Source organism: Pituophis catenifer, unplaced genomic scaffold (assembly GCF_029215685.1).
Source record: "Pituophis catenifer annectens isolate HBS135680 unplaced genomic scaffold, rPitCat1.0.hap2 SCAF_8, whole genome shotgun sequence".
NCBI lineage: Eukaryota > Metazoa > Chordata > Lepidosauria > Squamata > Colubridae > Pituophis > Pituophis catenifer.
Window position 1 is genome coordinate 9,615,600 of NW_027256888.1, and position 20,470 is coordinate 9,636,069.

Sequence of the window (20,470 nt, forward strand, 5' to 3'; positions counted from 1 at the left end):
GTGAATCTTTCTCCACTGTTGTGAAGAGGTGTTTTTTTTAATGCTTGATGTTCAAAAAGTGTGTGTCATTTTCCTGCTTGATCATTTAACACTTTGTATGGTTTTGAAAGCAGGACAAGAAGCAATGGGTGGGAACTAATCAAGGAGAGAAGCAACTTAGAACTAAGGAGAAATTTCCTGACAGTGGGAACAATTGATCAGTGGAACAACTTGCCTCCGGAAGTTGTGACTGCTCCAACACTGGAAGTTTTTAAGAAGAGATTGGACAACCATTTCTCTGAAGTGGTGTAGGGTTTCCTGCCTAAGCAGGGGGTTGGACTAGAAGACCTCCAAGGTCCCTTCCAACTCTGTTGTTCTGTTCTGTTCTGTATTTGTAACTCAGTGAGATGGTTTTAAATTCAGAATGATTTCATGTATGCTTTTCCAGTCAGGACCCAACCTTGAGTCTACGTCACTGAAAGAATGACTGGCCCAGGTCAGTTGGCTTACTTCTTTCCTAAATCAGAATTTACCATATCCCAGTTTCTGGATTAATATATGAACCTCTACACCAGGGGTCAGCAACCCACGGCTCTGGAGCCGCATGTGGCTCTTTCATCCCTCTGCTGCGGCTCCTTGTTGCTGGTTGGCTCCACAATTGATAGGGCTTTTGGTTACGACAGGTTGAGGAAAAAGGGCGCCGCGCTAGGAGGAGACTCTATGGTGGGGGGAATCAGACTTTCTGGTTGGCAGAGGAAAAAGGATGCCGCACTAGAGGAGACTCTATGGTGGGGGAACCAGACTTCCGGTCGGCTCCAGAATTGAAGGGGGGGGGGCTTCTGCTTAGGACCTTCGTGGCTCTTTGAGTGTTTAAGGTTGCCGACCTCTGCACTACACCAAACTGACTTTCTGTTCCTAGCAAAATCTCCCAGATAGTGGAATTCCGGAAAAGTATCTGTTATCTGTTATCTATTATCTATTATTATTATTATTATTATTATTATTATTATTATTATTATTATTATTATTATTATTATTTATTGGTTAATCTTTAGTGAAATTCACAGCCTTTGAGGCTGGTTAATAGCTCAGCAGCTTGAGTCCTAACCAAGGACCTAGGAACTGTTAAGGTATCGTCGGAGGATGTAAGCTGTTCCGAGTAAGGTGGTTTTTTGTAGAGTCAAAATGTTCAAGTCCGGCAAATTTAGAATTTCTAAATAGCGGGGTAGCCCTTTGGGTATTGCTCCGAGGGCTCCAATTACAATCGGGACAACACACGATTTCTTTTTCCACAGTCGCTCAACTTCAATTTGCAAGTCCCGGTACTTTGTGATTTTTTCTTGCTGCTTATCTTCAATCCGTGCATCACCAGGTATTGCAATGTCAATGAACCATACTTTTTTCTTTTCAACTATTGTTATGTCAGGTGTGTTGTGGACCAAATGCCTATCAGTCTGAATCCTAAAGTCCCACAAGATCTTGAGTTTCTCATTCTCTAAAACTTTCTCAACCTGATGTTCCCAGTGGTATTATTATTATTATTATTATTATTATTATTATTATTATTATTATTATTATTATTATTATTATTATTATTTATAAAAAGTAGTTTTTGAAGCTCCAGTTTTCTGATCGAGAGGCTCTAAGGGAATTCTCTAGAGAGGAAGGAGCACCTAAGACACGATGAGAGGACTTTCAAAGTTTCCCACCATAAAAGTGAAGCTACTGTAATATTCAATAGTCTAGTGGAAAGTAAACTCCTTATTGACTTGACATATGCCTATCAGGCAGTGGTGGAATTCAAATTTTTTTTATTACCGGTTCTGTGGGCGTGACTTGGTGGGCGTGGTGTGGCTTGGTGGGCGTAGCTTGGGGGGTGAGGCAGGGGAAGGATACTGCAAAATCTCCATTCTCACCCCACTCCTGGGGGAAGGATACTGCAAAATCCCCACTCCCTCCCCACTCCTGGGGGAAGGATATTGCAAAATCTCCATTCCTATCCCACTCCAGGGGAAGAATACTGCAAAATCCTCATTCCCTCCACACTCCTGGGGGAAGGATACTGCAAAATCTCCATTCCCACTTCACTCCTGGGGGAAGGATACTGCAAAATCTCCATTCCCACCCCACTCCTGGGGGGAAGTATATTGCAAAATCTCCATTCCCACCCCACTCCTGGGGGAAGAGTACTGCAAAATCCCCATTTCCTCCACACTCCTGGGGGAAGGGTACTGCATAATCTCCTTTCCCACCCCACTCCTGGGGGAAGGATATTGCAAAATCTCCATTCCCACCCCATTCTGGGGCCAGGCAGAGGTGGTATTTGCCGGCTCTCCGAACTACTTAAAATTTCCGCTACCGGTTCTCCAGAACCTGTCAGAACCTGCTGAATTTCACCCTTGCTATCAGGAACCTCACAACTATTCCGTGGATTAGAAAACAATGGTAGCCACATTCACACCAATGTTTTACTGTGAGGTTATTTTACTTATCTGGCACGCCAATAAATATTGGAACTGCAGCGAGCTGTGTCTACAGCATTTCAGCCTGTTAAGACACTTCTTGAACTGTTTAACGTTTCTCCTGTTAGCACGGGAGTAGTTACAGATAGTGTGGGAAGCAGAGGAAATGCTTTTTTTCATTTCGTTGAATGAAAGAAAAAAAAATCCTTAAGGATGTGAGTGCTCTTTCTAATTTTGGAACTGCACGTGGGAGAGGAAGGTAAACAATGTTTTATTTTGGGCTCCCCGTATTGTTTTATTGTTTTACTGTTTTGAACTGGTATGTGTCCAAGCAGACTGCAGCAGTAACAGTAACAGAGTTGGAAGGGACCTTGGAGGTCATTTAGTCCAACCCCCGGCTCACGCAGGAGACCTGTACTAGGGATTTGAACGGTCGGACTGCCGACCTTTCTGATCGACAACTTCAGTGTCTTAGCCACAGAGCCACCTAGTCAGACAATGTGTAAATTAATTAATTAAAGACGTAAAGCAGCACTTCGGAAAGCCAAATTCATAGCATGCCCATATTTGAAAAACAAAACAAAACACCACACCCCATCATATTTATTCTTCTAATCCACAAAGAAAGAACCTTTTGAGGGGACAAAATGCAAAGAAAAAGGAAATCATAGTCAAGGGCAGTGGTGGGTTCCTCCCGGTTCGGCCCAGTTCTCCCGAGCTGGTAGCGGTGACGATATGACGTCACCAAACTGGTTCTGCTCCCCCGCCCCCCTGCGCCCCCCCCACCCCCGCATTATTCTTACCTTTTATTTGGCCCCACCCCCAATCTATTGCTGCCTCCTGAGTCCCAGCTGATGGCTAGAGGGAAAAAAACCTGTTTTAACTCTTGCCGCGGGGCTTCAAAGGGCCGCCCTACAGCTGATCAGTGTTAAAAGAAAACAAATGAGTAGACCAGTGCCTGCAAAAATAAATGGGTAGACCAGTGCCTGCAAAAATACATGAGTAGATCAGTGCCTGCAAAAATAAATGGGTAGATCGGTACAGCTCTGCAAGCAGTTAAAAGCCTGGTAGACCAGTACCTCTGCTAAATCCTAAAGAATTGTCACATGACCATCAAGCCATGCCCACAAAATAAGTCACGCCCACAGAACCGGTAGTAAAAAAATTTGAATCCCACCACTGATGTAGACAATGCACATAACTTTATTCTGGTGATAGGAACAGGGTCCTCCTTTGTGACTAAAGCAGAAGGTTAGCGTAGGGATTGTAGATCAGACTTTATGGTGCACATGTGATGTCCTCCAGTGATGTCCTTCAAGTTTTGAGGGTAAGTTATCTCAAGTGAAAAGCTTTTACTCTAACTAATGGTAGGCCTGCCTGGTTGATTACTCCTTCTCTCCTCATACCTTCTAGAAAAAACAATGGAGAATATATTAATGCAAAAGGGATGAATTAAATTTCTTTTTGGTTGGCTAAATTCTTTGAGATGGAACTCATAACTGTTCCCCCACCCCTTGTCTTCAAGCACAAAATCATTTCATGGAAGATATAGTCTTCAGAAGTACATATATAGGAATACAGGCATTTATAGCATTTATATAATCACCCAGGGATGCGGTGGCTCAGTGGCTAAGACATTGAGCTTGTCGATTGAAAGGTCGGCAGTTCAGCAGTTCGAATCCCTAGTGCCGTGTAACGGGGTGAGCTCCCGTTACTTGTCCCAGCTTCTGCCAACCTAGCAGTTCGAAAACACGTAAAAAATGCAAGTAGAAAAATAGGGACCACCTTTGGTGGGAAGGTAACAGTGTTCCGTGCGCCATTGGTGTTTAGTCATGCCGGCCATATGACCATGGAGACGTCTTTGGATAGCGCTGGCTCTTCGGCTTTGAAACGGAGATGAGCACCGCCCCCTAGAGTCGGGAACAACTAGCACATATGTGCGAGGGGAACCTTTTCCTTTCCCTTTATAGTCACCCAACTCAACTGATATGACTTTGAGCAGTGTACAACAACATAAACAATAAAAAACACCCAAAAAAAGAATGAGGAAAAAAAAATCCAACATGGCACAGTCTTATATACATTTACTCAGAAAGAGGTCTTGCTATTTTCAATAGAATTTAGTCCTAGGAGAATAGGCAAAAATTTAACTTCGAAGCTAACGTCCTAAGCAGACTTACTAGGGAACAAATGCCATTGAACTTAATATGTCTGATTTCCAAAGTACATTTTTGGAGTAGCTGTTGATAAAGGTCTAAAGCAGACGTTGATATCTCACTTCAAGCATATCTCTAATGCATGTTTTCTTGTAATATTGGCGGAAGGTCCATTGCTTAGTGGCAGGACCTAAAATTTATACGGACAAGGTCTCAGTTTCAATCTCTGGCAATTCAAGATAAAGGACTTCATGGAACAATGCTGGGAAATGGGTGGGAAGCTCCTCTTCCTGGAAAAGTAGAGGATTGCTGCCTACCCACAAACTCAGTGGAGTAGAGCATGCTATGAACTGTTGACAGTTGGAGACCAGAATCTAGATGGAGGAGTGCTGACTTGTGGACTTCATCTCCCAGAATTCCAGAGCCAGCTGGCTGTGGAATTCTGGGAGTTGAAGTCCACAAGTCATCAAAAGGGGCGTGGTTCCCCACCTCTGATCTTAGATGGATTGATGGTCAGACTTAGCAGTTCCTGCCATGGTTCCATGTAGCAGATTCTGAATGCATGATGGAAAGAGGAGGTGGTAGATTCAAGAAAGCTGATCCTGTTTCCAAATATATTTATTTATTTATTTATTAAATTTATATACCGCCCTATTCCTAAGGGACTCAGGGCGGTGAACAGCGAACGATAAAAATACATGTAATACAAACGTTAATAAAAAACCAATTAAAATATACTAAACACTCAGCCTTCCCCACCCCCTCAGCCCGTTTCCCAACTTCTGGTTCGACAGGAAGTGACTTTTTTGCTGTCCCCAGCCTCCAGAGACTCCGACGCATGCGCACCGGAGCTGAGCTGGCGTGCCAGGCGACATGGTTCCATGTGCCGCCTGTGGCACGCGTGCCATAGGTTCGCCATCACAGTTCTATGGTATTCTAATGAAGAATGCTAACAATGAATAACTGTAAACCTCTAGAAGGGGCAGAATTTACTAAATTCAATTTTAAAGCTTTTTCCTAAGTTTCTGGAAACTTGAAAACCCATCTAGTTGGGGGAAGTGTGTAGAGCATTCCAAGCAAAATTTCCCACAGGGCATCTCATTGAATGTAGAGGCTATTGTAATGCTTGAAAACCCTATAGAAGCTTCAGCTGTATCAATATCAATCAGAGCTGGAAGGGACTTTGGAGGTCTTCTACTCCAACCAGGGGTGGGCTTCAAAAATTTTAACAAGGGGTTCTCTGCCTGGTTGCTGAGTGGGCGTGGCCATGGTGGGTGTGGCCTAGTCAGCCTCCTGCACCATGGCGCGGGGGGGGGGGCATTTTTGCTCCCTGGGCTCCGGAGGCTTCCCTCGAGCCTCCGGAGCCTATTGAATTTGCATGCTGTCTATCTCAGCAAATGACTCTGGACTCCTGTAGTTTTTACCACACTGAAATGACCTAGCACAGTGTGGGGCCCTGGATCCCCTCCATTAAACTGGGGTCATATTTCAGGATCCAGAAAGGAACACCTGCCCTCTGGAATGAGATGTCCCTCCTTCCCCTAAATTCTGTGTGGCTTCCAACTTGATGGTATTCTGGAAGGTCCTGGAAACCTGGCTGTTCTCCCAGGATCGGGTGGATGGCATCACCTCTTTGTCATATTTTATATTTTAATATTTTGTCTGGATTGTCAACTTGTCATTATTTTGCAATTCCCCCCCTCCCCTCGGTTTAATTTATTGTATTAAAAAAAACAAACCCCCAGAGTTGGTTAGAGTCAGGCGGCATCAACATAGACTAAATAAATAAATATTTAGAAGTTTAAAAGTTTCATGTAACAGTTTCCCAGAGCATGGTTTTCACCAGATTGCTTCTTAGATGCCTCTACTCAGGATGCCGCAAGCTGAAAACGACAATGGTCAAAGTGCACCACACAGTACAGGATAACAACCCGAAAAGCAGCTCTGCAGCTGTAGTATCCTTTTGAAAAAAAGACTTCCATCAGCTCTTATAAACTTGCTGAAGTCACCCGATTTTCACTTCACAGGATAGGGAAACTGCCACATAATCCCATCCTCTTCCTTTGTTGAAAAACTCATTCAAGGCTCCCTATTAAAGCAGAATAAATGTAGAATAAACATGTTCATTTCTATGGATATTATTACCTGGGTCATACTTTAAAAAGTATACAGAAAAAACAATGGCTACCAACCTCCCTTCCATTGAGGACCTGTATACTGCACGAGTCAAAAAGAGGGCTGTGAAAATATCTACAGATCCCTCACATCCTGGACATAAATTGTTTCAACTCAAAACGACGCTATAGAGCACTGCACACCAGAACAACTAGACACAAGAACAGTTTTTTCCCGAACGCCATCACTCTGCTAAACAAATAATTCCCTCAACACTGTCAAACTATTCACTAAGTCTGCATTACTATTAATCTTCTTATCGTTCCTATCACCCATTTCCTCCCACTTATGACTGTATGACTGTAACCTTATTGCTGGTACCCTTACAATTTATATTGACTGTTTTCTAATAGGATTTGATTGCTTATTTATACCCTATGACTATCATTAATGTTGTACCTTATGATTCTTGACAAATGTATCTTTTCTTTTATGTACACCGAGAGCGTATGCACCAAGACAAATTCCTTGTATGTCCAATCACACTTGGCCAATAAAGAATTCTATTCTATTCTATTCTATTCTATTCTATTCTATTCTATTCCATTCCATTCCATTCCATTCCAATCCTATCCTATCCTATCCTATCCTATCCTATCCTATCCTATCCTATCCTATCCTATCCTATCCTATCCTATCCTATCCTATCCTTTTATGACGCCTAACATACAATACTTGTAGAGAGCTAATTTAGTGTAACAGTTACAGGCCCCAGGCTAGAAAGTGGGGAACTCTTGAGTTCTAGTCCAGCCTTAGGTACGTAAATGGCTTTGGACCATTCCTTCTCTCTCAGCCCTAGGAAGAAGGTTCTGGAAAGTCACTTCTGAAAGATGTCACCAAGGAAAATGCAGGGACTTCCATGTAGTGGCCAGGAGTCAAGACTGATTTAAAGGCCCATTTCCCACCAAAACATACTCAAATTTTGAGCATATTCAGAGGAATATATTAGCTCTCCATACTTACTATACGTGAGATATTACACCAAGCTACAGTACGACCTCACAAACCCTCAACACAGAAGTACCTTGCTGACCTTGTGCCAATCACTCTCTCACAGGATTGTTTTTTTTTTTTATAGAAACTTTATTGAGGTTTTTTACAAACAAAACAAAAATAATAATAATAAAAAAAGAGGAACAAAACATTCAGACAAAGACATAAAACATGTAAGTATAATAACATTTTCAGTTACTATCAGATGTACAGTGTTTTAACTATTTACAAAAATAATACTTGGTGATATTTCAGCTCACTTTTAATCAATATTTAGCACACCTTTAGGTCTTTCTTTCATTTTATCATGCAACCACTTATACCACCTTTCCCACACCAAATAATAAACTATCTTCTCATCATTTAATTCATAGGTTAATTTAGTCATCTCTGCGCACTCGAGTATTTTCTTAATTATAAGCTCTTCTGGTGGTTGAGTTCTCTCTTTCCAGTACTGTGCGTATGCCAATCTGACGGCTGTAATTATATGGATCATTAAATGTATCAGTTCCTTTCTATATGGCTTCTTTATTATTCCCAGGAGGAAAATCTCTGGTGTTAATTCAATATCTTCATCTATTATTTCATATAACCACCTCCTAATTTTATTCCAGTATCCTTTCGCTTCCTGGCATGTCCACCACATGTGAAAGAAGGTGCCTTGACCATGGCCGCATTTCCAACAGTTGGGATGTATATTGGGGTATATTTTTGCTAGTCTGGCTGGGGCGAAATACCATCTATGGAACATTTTGTAATGATTTTCCTTGTATGTCATCGCTCTGGTCAATTTAAGATTCCTGTTCCATGCCTCCTCCCATTCTCCAAAATTTATATCACGCCCTGTATTTTTCTCCCATGCAATTATTTGGTTCTTTGTGACATCTTCAAACTTATCGTCGCCTAGTAAGTAATTGTATAGTTTTGCCAGGATCTTTTTATTTGTTCCCAACAGGGCCACAGGATTGTTATCTATAGGATAAAATAGACCCCAATCTCATTTAAGCTGCCTTGAACAATCATAGGGTAGAAAGGTTATAGAGTAAAATCTTTTTATCTAACTAAATTAATCAGTTAGGGTTTGCGCTGATCTTAAGATTCATTTAAGTGTTTGATTTGATTCGGGCCAGTTCAGAAACCATCACATAATCCCGTCAGAGATTGTTTGATTGGACTAAAATGAACCTAAAGCAAGTGTCAGGAATCCAAATCCATATCATGAATGTAACAATTTATCTTCTGCTTTCTCTACTCAAGCCATCCTAAATTAATAATGCCATTCATATCTGTGTCTACAGTGATTCAGAGTAGCTCCAGGAGGATCATGCATAAGAGATGAAAGGCAGGAAATAAAATATAGTAAAAACAGTAACATTTATTGTACTTCTCCATTCCTAATATCCTTGCAAACTACCCTTGTTTCCACTGTCTATACAATGGGGTGATATATATCACACCTTTTGTTGTTTAGACTCCACACCTCTTTCTTTTCAAAGGCTTCACGACTTTTTCACTTCCTTTTTTCTTGACTCAGTCTTCCTTCCTTCATACATGCTTTGTGACGTAAGACTCTTTCATTCTTTCGATATGACTTAATCATCTTAATATACATCTTTTATATTAATCGTTCACTTCTGACTTCATTGCATATTTTAAATCTCTGACTGAACAGGTTAATAGCTCAGTTAATAGCAGATCTACCTGATTCAGGTGCCTCTGTTGCAACCTATGTGTGTAGTATGTTAGCATGTTGCATGTCCCTTCTAATCGGTAGGAGGAGAGTAACAGTATGTTGACTAGCAAGGGAGTTACTAGATTCCCTGAACCCAACAACAAACAGGGACATGCAGTGAATTGACATAACTTCAAGATTCAATTGACATATTTAACCCTAGTAGATAATGTTTAACTAAATTGAGCTATTAACTTAGTAAGAGTAAGAGACTTAAATACAGGTAGAACTCAATTTATGAGTACACAACTGAGTCCAAAATGTATGTTGCTGAGTGAGACATCTGTTCAGTGGGTTTCCCCCCATTTTATAACTTTTCTTGTCACATTTGTTAACCAAACCACTGTAGTTACCCAGTTAGTAACATGGGTGTTAAGCAGGGGTGAGTTCTACTTACCTTTACTACCAGTTCGCAGGGGGGGCTGCGCACACTCTTCTGCACATGTGCAGAAGCGTTTTGATGACATCGGGGTTGGTGGGCGGAGCCTCCCACCGGCTTTACTACCGGTTTTATAGAACCGGTGCGAACCGGGGGCAACCCACCACTGGTTTTAAGTGAATCTGGCTTCCCCATTGATTTTGTTTGTCAGAAGGTCGCGAAAGGGATCATGTGATCCTGGGACACTGCAACCGTCATAAATATGAGCCACTTGTCAAGCATCACAGGACCATGGGGGGTGCTGCAGTGGTCATAAGTGTGAAAAATGGTCATAAGTCAGTTTTTTCAGTGCCATTGCAACTTTGAACGGTTATTAAAGATTGTAAGATGAGGAGTACCTATAGGAGCATTTACATCTACCTTTGGGAAAAGATTCAAAATCAAATGAATTACAGCAAAGACTAGATCTGATGTGTCAACCCCAGTTTCATTTGTTCTTCATTAGCTTGCGAATGACATTTCCAAATTTTCTAACCCTTGTCATAATATTGCATCCTGATTATCTATACAGTAGTGGCCAAAATTGTGGAAACCATTTGGAAAAAGTGTAAACTAGCTAATAACAGCACTTTTTTTTTTTTGAGTGAGTAGTACCATAAAATTATATATCAATGGAAATTTAATCATGAATGCAATGCAATAACTTTGATGAAGGATTTGCTATTAGAATAGCAGTTACAGTATAAAGAAGAAAAGTGAAACACGTAGAAAAAAAATGAGATATACAAAAATGATCACCATAGAAAAAACAAGATATACAAAAGTGATCACCATGTCAGTTAATACTTAATTGGGTAACTTTTAGCATGATTTACAGCTTTACAACACCTTCCCATGGAGCGAACCAAGTCTTTGAATTCTGCAGCTGTTATAATGTGAAACCAAGATTGAATGATTGCTTCTATTAACTGGGTTTTATTGCTGCGTCGCTTCTGACTAACAAGTTTCTTTAGTCGACTCCCTACATTTTCAATTGGGTTAAGGTCTGCGCTATTTCCAGGCCATTCCAGCAGCGGAATAGGATTCTCTGGAAACTCCCCCCAAAAAGTGATGTTATTAGCCATCAAACCTCAAAAATACACTTTTCCCAAAAGGTTTCCACAATTTTCGCCACTACTGTATGTGGTCACGAGTCTAAATTTTTTCTTTTTTAAGCTTTTCAGTCAGTAAGTGAGTTCCTTCTCAAAAAGAGGCAGGCTCTCAGGAAGCAAAAATAGAACAGGAGTTTGTCGAACGAGCAGAAAGGTGTACGATCACTTTGTTACAGGTTTATTTTATGCCTGTGATTTATTTTTTCGGCTGCCTTATTATGTCAAGGAGCACCTGAACTGGTGTGGCAAGAAGGAAATCCCAAAGGGTGAATGAAGTCTTGTTGATATTAACAATGGTGCCTGATTTGTAGGTATGACATGAACAGATTATGCCGACCGCAGATAATGCATCTTACCACACAGAGCAAACATGCCAAATAAAAATACATATTTGTCAATAGACAGCTAATTATGCCTCGAATTTCGCTGACATCTCTAGTGGAAGAACCAGAATGATAAACATTTTCCAACTGCTGTTTAGTTTTCTCACTGAGCTCTTCCTGTGCGCGGCGTATGTGCAAACCATCATATTCCATCAGGATGCATGTCATCCTGCATTTTGAACTGGTCTTTAAATTGGTCCAAAGAGGATCCCAAGATTTCAGTCCTCCTTGCATTTTGGTTCCTGTTTCTGTCTCTGAGAAGGTTCATCCGAATTCATCACGCAGAAGACTCGTCTTCATAGTTTCCCAAATGAACGATCTCCCTCATTTAATGATGCTTCAATTGTAGTGAGGAGCCCCCTTAGAACGTCAGGTGGGATCCCAATTATTAACAAACAAATATGTTGTTGCTGTTATGGTTGAACTCACAATCAGCCAGAGGTTTAAAGTGGATTTGGCATTATTATTATTATCTCTTTAATTCATTAAACATGAAACTCAGTCAACTGAACATTTAAAATGTGTCACAAATACCATTGACTGGTGCTAATTTGTCGATACGGGTTGCTGCCAGCATCCTAGGTATCAACCAAGTACCTTCTTAAGATGTATGATGTTCCGAGTAGCACAGTTTTTTGCAGTTCCACTGGTGTTATTGCAGGAACCTGCAATTTCTTGATGTGTTTTGTAAAATTCTTGGACATGATGCCGAGTGCTCCGCTGACAATGGTTATCACTGTTACATGTTTCATCCATAACCGTGTAGTTTCGATGGCCATGTCATGATATTTTGTGATTGTTTCCAGTTCTTTTTCTTCGACTCTGGCGTCTCCTCTACGGTGATATCAATAAATTGTACACCGGCCCTCGATAACAGTGATATCTGGCGTGTTGTGTTCCAAATGATGATCCGTCCGTATTCAAAAGTCCCACAGGATCTTCACTATCTCAGTTTCAACAACTTTCTCCACTTTTATGTTCCCATGACTTTTCGGATACAGGTAAGGGGTATTTTTTACATAATGATTATTATGTAATTATTATTATATTATTGTAATAATAATAATTATAATGTAATAATAATTATAATTATGCAATAATAATATATTATGTAATAATAACAACAACAACAACAACAACAACCTGATCAGTGGGTGCAGCAAAATTTCACAAACTCACTACCTACAATGCCATGACCACGTTGCTAAGATCATTCACTGGAAATTGTGCCAGAAGTTTGGATTTGAGTACAGCAAAAACCACTGGGAACATCAGGTTGAGAAAGTTTTAGAGAATGAGAAACTCAAGATCTTGTGGGACTTTAGGATTCAGACTGACAGGCACTTGGTCCACAACACACCTGACATAACAATAGTTGAAAAGAAAAAAGTATGGTTCATTGACATTGCAATACCTGGTGATGCACGGATTGAAGATAAGCAGCAAGAAAAAGTCACAAAATACCGGGACTTGCGAATTGAAGTTGAGCGACTGGAAAAAGAAATTGTGTGTTGTCCCAATTGTAATTGGAGCCCTTGGAGCAATACCCAAAGGGCTACCCCGCTATTTAGAAATTCTAAATTTACCGCACTTGAATATTTTGACTCTACAAAAAACCACCTTACTTGGAACAGCTCACATCCTCCGATGATACCTTAACAGTTCCTAGGTCCTTGGTTAGGACTCGAGCTGCTAAGCTATTAACCAGCTTCAAAGGCTGTGAATCTCACCAAAGATTAATAATAACAATAACAATAACAATAACAATAACAATAGTGATTTGTTGCATAGGTATCCAGATGTTTAGACTGCATTTGGCATTTTTATGAATGGAATAGTCAGGTGTTATGGTTTGATGGTATTAAAGGTATCCTTGCTAAAGCTGCTTTTGGTGATTTTTGTCCATGCAGATGATGTTCAAGTGTTGCTCCAGATGTTTTAGGATGAAACTCAAAACACCTATTACCAGGGGTGAAAACCAGCAGGTTCTGACAGGTTCTGCAGAACCGGTAGCGGAAATTTTGAGTAGTTCAGAGAACTGGCAAATACCACCTCTGGCTGGCCCCAGAGTGGGGTGGGAATAGGAATTTTGCAGTATCCTTCTCCTGCCACACCCACCAAGCCACACCACATCCACCAAGCCACGCCCACAGAACCATTAGTAAAAAAATTTGGATTTCACCACTGCCTATTACTATTGGTACTACAGTATCTTTTGCATTCTTTGTTCTACTTCTATTTACAGGTCTATGCATTTTGTGATTTTCTCCAATCCTTTCCCTTCTATTTTGCAGTCTCCAGGCACTGCCATGTCCATGAACCAGACGTTTTTGGGGGTGTCTATTATTATTATTTAGAACAACTGAACTGGTGCAAAAAAAAAAAAAAATCCAGTCCCTTTTAAAGTCTTTGATTACCACTGGCTTCCAATGAGATTATTACTAAGGATGCTGTTTGAGTACATAGAATACAAACCCAAAGGTGCTTTTTCCAAAAGGAAACTTTCTTTGAAGACGTTTCGCTTCTCCTCCAAGAAGCTTCTTCAACTCTGACTGGATGGCGGGGAACGGAAGGATTTATACTCCTTGCAGACAGCTGGTCATTTGCATCCTTTTAGAGAGTGATTGAGGCCACCTGGAGGTTTGTCTGTGTCCTCAGGATCACCTGAGTGGTGAAAATGGATGTGGAGCCTTCTTGGAACTGCTGAAAGGACTGTGTTGTAGACAGGGAGATAGATAATGTATCCCTCCCCCTCTGTTGAGAGAGGGCTGTTCAACGAAAGGACACAAATAAACCTCCAGGTGGCCTCAATCACTCTCTAAAAGGATGCAAATAACCAGCTGTCTGCAAGGAGTATAAATCCTTCCATTCCCCACCATCCAGCCAGAGCTGAAGAAACTTCTTGGATGAGAAGCGAAACATCTTCAAAGAAAAAACAGAAAGTCCAGTTGCCTCTTGAAAAAAAACACCTTTGGGACAACCATGACTGAGAATCTCCACAAACATCGAGTACAAACCTATATATACCCTGTTTCCCCCCAAATAAGACATCCCCTGATAATAAGCCCAATCGGGCTTTTGAGCACATGGCAATAAGGCCAAGCTCTTATTTCGGGGTTCAAAAAAAATAAAATAAGACAGGGTCTTATTTTTGGGGAAACACTGTAGCATGCTTGCTGAAAAGTAAGCTCCACCAAATTCAAGGGGTTTTATCTTAGCAGAGTAAATATAGAATTGCAGTTTTGAAAACTGGGACCAAAAATGTATCTACACCTATTTGTAACGGCAAGAAAAGCTTGTATCCGTTTACAGCTTTGCTTATTGCATTACAATAAACGGAGAATTCGGTATCCTCCGTTGATTATTTCTTTTATTTATTTATTCATTATTTGGACTTATATGCCACCCTATCTCCAGAAGGACGCAGGGCGGCTCACAACAATAAAACACACAAAGTCCAATCCTTCCTTTAAAAATACCCAATAAAACTATAAAAACCATTAAAATCCCCTCTAAAACCCCTTCAGTCCAAGCTGGCCAGGTGAAATAGCCATGTTTTAAGGCCACGGCGGAAAGAGCGAAGGTCAGGGGCTACCCGGAGACCCAGGGGGAGCTGATTCCACAGGGTAGGTGCGCCCACAGAAAAGGTCCACTCCCTAGGGGTCGCCAGCCGACATTGTCTGGCCGTCGGCACCCCAAGGAGGCCCTCCCTGTGGGAACGCACCGGGCGATGGGGAGCTGTCGCTGGCCGCAGATGGTCTGCCAAATAACCCGGGCCTAAGCCATGTATATGTCATTGTCTGAATGCTTTGGTTTGTTGTTTGATTTGATGGCGGGGGTGCCAAAAGATGCATGAATGAGTGCATGAGAGTGTTTCACACTGGTAACCAAGGAAATAACAGAGGAAGAAGATTAGAATAGGCAAAGCATCCAATTCAGTAAAATAGAAATGTGGCAACAAGTTGCCATTCAGTCACACTGCTTCCATCCAGACTACAGTTTGCTAAAGTTTGACTGCTTTCTATTTCTGGATATATATATATTTAAAAGAATAACTGGGTTATAGCTTTGCGTTTTCACTTCCTTCGTATTAGCAAACCGTGGGTTGTTTTTAAAAAGGGAGCGAGCGAGCAATGAAAGAATCGCCAGATGTTGTGCTCCTAAAGTCCAAGTCTACGGTTTGTGATCTACAGCCTTTGCTAGGCCGGCTGATTAAAACTAATCCGCTATCTGGCCTGCTTATCTTAAACCTCAACTTTCTGCTCTTGCTTCTTCTCTTTGTAAACATAATTAAGGTTCTTGAGATTAAAAAAAATAAAGGGAGGGAGGGAGGCACTGGGAACTGGAGAGTTTTTAAAGTGTAAGGGCATCCCTTGAAATGCAGGATGTCTGGCTGAGCTAATCATAATGAGCTCCTACCTATCACACAACACACATTGTGCTCTGAAAGTAATCAATCACTGTCATGGTTCAAACAGGGGCTTTTATTATGATTTTTTTTTTAAAAAAAGAAAGCTTTATCTGTGCTCAACCAAGGAGCCTGGAAAGCAAGAGAATAGTTTCCCACCAGATATGCCTACCCCAAGTTGCTGGTACTTGGCTACTGAACACTGCTGTAACTTCGAGGTTTACATGCACTCAGTGATGTGATAATGGCACTAATAAGTCAACATAGCCCATAAACATGTTCTACCAAATATTGAATGAAAGACTACGTCCTTTCCTGTTTGTAGAGTTCAGACAGAAAGGGTGCTTCACCAAGCAAAATATTACAGAAAACGGAATAGGGGTAAAATAAGGAAGTCTAAAAACTAAATCAGCCAATTAAGGCAGGAGTTGTGCCATCCCATGAATTCTGTAAATGTTGGCATGACCTTAATCCATTTCTCTGAATAGAATTCTTTATTGACCAAGTGTGATGGACATACAAGGAATTTGTCTTGGTGCATATGCTCTCAGAGTACATAAAAGAAAAGATACCTTCAACAAGAGTCATAAGGTACAACACTTAATGATAGTCGTAGGGTACAAATAAGCAATCAGGAAACAATCAATATCAATATAGATCATAAGGCTACAAGCAACGAAGTTACAGACATACAGTCATAAGTGGGAGGAGATGGGTGATAGGAACGATGACAAGATTAATAGTAGTGCAGACTTAGTAAATAGTTTGACAGTGTTGTGGGAATTAGTTGTTTAGCAGAGTGATGGCGTTCAGGAAAAAACCGTCCTTGTGTCTAGTTGTTCTGGTGTGCAGTGCTCTATAGTGTCGTTTTGAGGGTAGGAGTTGAAACAGTTTATGTCCAGGATGCGAGGGCTCTGTAGATATTTTCACAGCCCTCTTTTTGACTCGTGCAGCATACAGGTCCTCAATGGAAGGCAGGTTGGTAGCCATTGTTTTTTCTGCCGTTCTAATTATCCTCTGAAGTCCGTGTCTGTCTTGTTGGGTTGCAGAGCCAAACCAGACAGTTATAGAGGTGCAGATGACAGACTCAATAATTCCTCTGGAGAACTGGATCAGCAGCTCTTTGGGAAGTTTAAGCTTCCTGCGTTGGCGCAGAAAGAACATTCTTTGTTGAGCTTTTTTTATGAAGTTTTTGATGTTGGGTGTCCATTTTAGGTCGTGGGCAAAGGGAATGGTTACTTTCTTATAATGTATCTTTTCATCCCTGTTTTGTGTAAAATAACATCTGCACAAAGTATGGGCTGGATGACCTTCCCAAGACCAGAGGGGACAATTCCACAGAAGGTCATGGAAAATAAGAAGGCTAAGATCCCGTGGGATTTCTAGATCCAGATGGACAGGCAGTTACTGACTAAACAAGCAGACATCTTGGAAGGAGACAAGGACCAAAAGACTGTGTTGGTGATAGATCTAGGGCAGGGGTGGGTTCTAAAATTTTTTATTACTGGTTCTGTGGGCGTGGCTTATTTTGTGCATGTGGTTTGATGGTCATGTGACAAACAATTCTTTAGGATTTAGCAGAGGTACTGGTCTACCAGGCTTTTAACTGCTTACAGAGCCGTACATGTCTACCCATTTGTTTTTGGAGCATACCGGCCTACCCACTTGTTTTTGGAGGGTTCCGGTCTACCCATTTGTTTTTGGAGCGCACTGGTCTACCACCACACTGCCTTTTACCACTGATCAGCTGTAGAGAGGCCCTTTGAAGCGCTGTGGCAAGAATTAAAACAGTTTTTTGCCGCTCTACCACCACCGAGAGCATCGGAAACCGCTTTCAGGCAGCCTGGCCTCAACTGCCAATCTACCACCACTGAGCAGTTTACAAGGAGCGGATCGGTTCTAGCCGATCATTTGGGAGGATTCTTGGCTTCTCAATTTAAAGCTACGGTGTCTTGTTTTTTCTCTCTCTTCTTTGTCAAGTGAACCCTGATTAATAATAATAATATTCAATCGGCAGTCAGAGAGCTGCATTTTATTACTTGCCAGGCCCTTTCAAACCTGATACAGTCTATATACTTTTCTTGGCAAACATCCAGAGATGCTTTTCCTGGATGTCCCTCCCCAATTTTCTAATCTAGTCTGATGGTTCTCTATTTAAGTACAAGGCAGGTCTGACCCTGCTTAGCTTTGCAAGACGAATAAGACATTATCAGCCTAGCTCAGGGGTCAGGAACCCGCAGCTCTGGAGCCACATGTGGCTCTTTCATCCCTCTGCTGCAGCTCCCTGTCGCCGGTCAGCTCCACAATTGATAGGGCTTTTGGTTAGGACAGGTGGAGGAAAAAGGACGCCGTGCTAGGTGGAGACTCTATGGTGGGGAAACCGGATTTCCGGTCGGCTCCAGAATTGAATGAGGGGCTTCCGGTTAGGACCTTTGTGGCTCTTTGAGAGTTTAAGGTTGCCGACTCCTGGCCTAGCTCTATAAAGGGATACCCACAGCTACATATAAAAGGGAAATATCAAGAATCCTATGGGAGCTGTCAAAATGTGCAGAACTAAAGTGGAGACCCCACGAGATAAAATTTCCAAACACACGAAGGAAGATAATGGGGAATATGTCTAATGGGGAATGAAATGCTGGCTGAATGTTGGTGCAAAGCAAACTGGCTTAACCTGGAAGAGACCACTATTAGCTGGTATATACTCACCATATATTCACCATATCCTGGGAAGGCAGAGACCACATCAGGGGCGATCACATGGTATGGTTAAAAAAAAATGGCACTCATAATGGTCCAATAGTAGCATCTTTTTTAATGTGCAATACACATGAACATGGAGACTAAAATATATGAAGAACGGTTACATGAACAGGGCATGGCTAGTCTAGTGAAGAGAAGGACCAGGGGAGACATGATAGCAGTGTTCCAATATTTGAGGGGCTGCCACAGAGAAGAGAGGGGTCAACCTATTTTCCAAGGCACCTGAAGGCCAGACAAGGAATAATGGATGGAAACTGACCACGGAGAGATTCAACCTAGAAATGAGGAGGAACTTTCTGACAGTGAGAACAATCAGCCAATGGAACAGAAGTTGCCTTCGGAAGTGGTGGGAGCTTCATCACTTGAGACTTTCAAGAAGAGATTGGACTGCCAATTGTCAGAAATGGTGTAGGGCCTACTTGAGTGCGAGAGTTGGACTAGATGACTTATAAGGTCCCTTCCAACTCTTGTTAATCTGTTAACATGTGTGACACTTCAATCAAACCATCATGGCCACCATTCTGACCGTTTAGACCAGAGGTGTCAAACTCAAGGCCCGGGTGTCGAGTCCTACCGGAGCTCGCCATTGATGGGGGGTGGGTGGGTCTGGGAAGCCGAGACGCTGAGATGGACAGCGGCACACAAGCCCACGTGGTTCCTGATCGGCAACGTTTGATACTGGCGGTGTTTGATGACATCAGGAATCATCAGAATCGCCGTCGCCGAACCGTTCACAGCTGATTGGAATGGGGGGGGGTCTATTGATTTTTAAGTGCCGGATGTTAGTTTAAGGGCTGATTTTGTGTTAAATAGCGTTGTGCTGAAGTTGCGCACAGCGCTGGCTTTGAACCAAACAACCGACTTGTACTTTACTTTTGACTGTGAATCTGCAAACACCCGGAGTAAACTCTCAGTTCTGCTTTTGGTGATTTATTACATTCGCGGTTCAGGACGAAAGACAAGCTGAGACTGGGGGTCAGATCTGGCCCGCGGGCTGCTTAGATCTGGCCTGCAGGACCACCCTGGAAACAGTGAAGGACTGGCCCGTGGTCCCTCTGCCAGTGAAAACAGAGCTTGGGAGGGCTGCGGGAAGCAGCCATTTTTGCTGGCAGAGGGTTACATGAGGCCGTTGCAGCCGAAAACTGAGCTTGGGAGCCCATTTTCACTGGCAGAGCGCTCAGGCCGCCACAGGTGCCCCCGACACGAGTGACATCAAGCTGGCTATGCCCACCTGGCCACACACACGTGCCCCCCCCCACAAGGTCAAACACATCCTGATGCGGCCCTCAGTGAAATTGAGTTTGACACCCCTGGTTTAGACCATACCTGCAGGACATCCCTGGTCCATGCTGAAACATTTTATTTTGAGATTCATGCGGAGTGGCTGTTGCAGTATATGTGAAGGGTTTTGTTGAGAAAAACAATTTCTGAGCCTGTGAAAGGGATAGGATGTAATTCTGTTGATAGTTTGAAGGCAATGGGGAGGTGGGGGCAATGTTCCATCCTGGAAAAGCCCACAAGTCAGGAAACATGTGGATGGACTGGGGAAGAAGCCAAACAGTTCATTTTCTTGGTGACATCTTTCTTCAGAGAGAAAGAAATGGCATTGGAGAATGACATTCCCTGATTGAGGACTCTCCTATTTTTCTCTGATATATCCAGAATGAACTTTAACTGGCTGAGATGGTTTCTAGCAGAATTGAGCTAATCCGCTTCCCTTCCCCCACCCTTCTAAAAACCTCATAATCCACTGAACATGTATTTTTTTAAAAAAATATTTTTATTAAACAGTTTTTTAAAAAAACAAAAACAAAAACAGATATTTACATCTTCTTTTCGACATCTTTACATCAGTGATCCATATTTATACATTTTCTCTTTCTTATCTTAAT